General features: G+C 36.9%; 1 non-coding gene across 1 annotated transcript; it reads left to right on the top strand.

Annotated features, from left to right (window-relative positions):
• Positions 1 to 280: 280 nt before the first annotated feature.
• On the top strand, positions 281 to 383 carry LOC149849220 (small nucleolar RNA R71). Its single transcript, XR_016426500.1, has one exon. It is a non-coding gene; the product is annotated as a small nucleolar RNA R71 (small nucleolar RNA).
• Positions 384 to 1,815: the final 1,432 nt, after the last annotated feature.

Below are 1,815 nucleotides of genomic sequence, written 5' to 3'. Positions count from 1 at the left end.
AAGCTGGTCCAGCTTCTGAGCAATCATGTCTACTTTACACTGCAGTGCAGTAGATGGACCAATCTCAAGAACGCCAGCTTTCTTCTGAATGCTGGGTGTGGCTCTATCAGAAAGAGAGCTCGAAGCATGGTGGAGTGAATTCTCGGCCAATGTATCAAATAGCCTCCATGCTTCGTCCTCGCTCTTCAGCATGAATGTCCCACCGCATGAAGAGTCGATCATCTGACGATTCTTGTCAGACAATCCATCATAGAAACTCTGCACCAGTTGCCATTTCGGCACCTGATGATGGGGGCATTTCCTGAGGAGATCCTTCATTCTCTCCCAGGTCTCATGAAAGCGCTCACCATCTAACTCTGAAAAGCTAGTGATGGCTCTACGATATTGGTTCGTGCGACCAATGGGAAAGTATTTCCGAAGAAACTCCTGTTGCAACTGATCCCAGGACTCTATTTCTACAGAATCTAAGGACTTTAGCCAATACTTGGCTTTGTCCTTCAATGAAAAAGGGAATAGAGTCAACCTCAACGCATCATCATCGAAATTCTGTATCTTAACAGTAGAACAGATTTCGAGGAATTCATCTAAGTGTCGGTAGGGATCCTCATGACTAAGGCCATAAAAGGATGGAAGCATTTGAATAATGCTGGCCTTAATCTCATAATGTGGCGCTCCTACATCGGGTCTCCGAATGCAGGATGCCTGAACATAGTCTGTGGGAATGAAGTATTCCCGCAGAGGGCGTGAAAGAACTGGGGGTGGAGGTGGAGGATCCATGTCAGCCATTGTTGCCGAACTTCGATGAGAATGTAAAATTCTCTCTGGGTTGTCAACAAATGGGTGTAATGGGGTTCCTAGACCTCGTCGACCCTGCATACACTGGTACTAAGACCAGATGTAAGCAAACGACCTAACTAAAAAATTAAACTAGCACAGATACTAAAATGTAAATAAGCAAATAACAGTAACTAAAAACAAACAAATATGCTATATAGCTATGTCAGAATTCTATACTAAATAATTAAATAACAAAGTAAACTATTCTAAAATGCTAAAACAAATAAATATAGGAAATCACAAACTATGTTTTTCTAAAACCCACCTGTCTAATCGCTCCTTGCAGAATGATAATTAAGTGAATCCTAAAAAGAACAATATGTGAATCCTATATTTACTAACTATGTTAATCCTATATTCACTTACTAATCCTACTAACTAAAAAGAAAACAACTAATTAACTAACTAAAACAAAATAATAATAAATTAAACTCTAAGAAATAAAGTAATTAATTCGCCGTTCCCCGACAACGGCGCCAAAATTTGGTTGATATTTTGGAATACTCTTTTTAAAACAATTATTTTCAATAAAACTTTGGAAAATCGTCAACCAAAAATATAAAAACCGACTTTCCACAAAGTGGTAAGTACGGGTCGATCCTCAGGGAACAGGAATTAAACACAATATTTCTATAAAATTCAATTTATTAATGCCAAATGTCAACCTACAATTACAAAGTTAATACAACTGCAATTAAACACTAAAAGAAAAGTAAACAAGCAATCAGTCTTCTGCTCCACACCAAGGGTATTTCCGTCGTTTCGCCACTTAAAGAATCTTCTCACTTGGACAATATCCCTGGACACTAAATATGTTTTTCAACCTAAAAATGCAGAAAAATACAAAGTTAGTTTTCTATTCTAATAACGAAAACAATAACTAAGACTAGTTCTAATTTTACGAAAATTGTAAAGCAAATACTATTTATCAAGCAAAAATTAACTAAAATACTAAATTAATGCTAAAATTAATCAATT

Source organism: Nuphar pumila, chromosome 1 (assembly GCF_984573655.1).
Source record: "Nuphar pumila chromosome 1, dmNupPumi1.hap1.1, whole genome shotgun sequence".
Classification (NCBI taxonomy): Eukaryota; Viridiplantae; Streptophyta; class Magnoliopsida; order Nymphaeales; family Nymphaeaceae; genus Nuphar; species Nuphar pumila.
The sequence above is the reverse complement of the archived record's forward strand: the minus strand, read 5'-3'. Positions and strand labels throughout refer to the sequence as shown.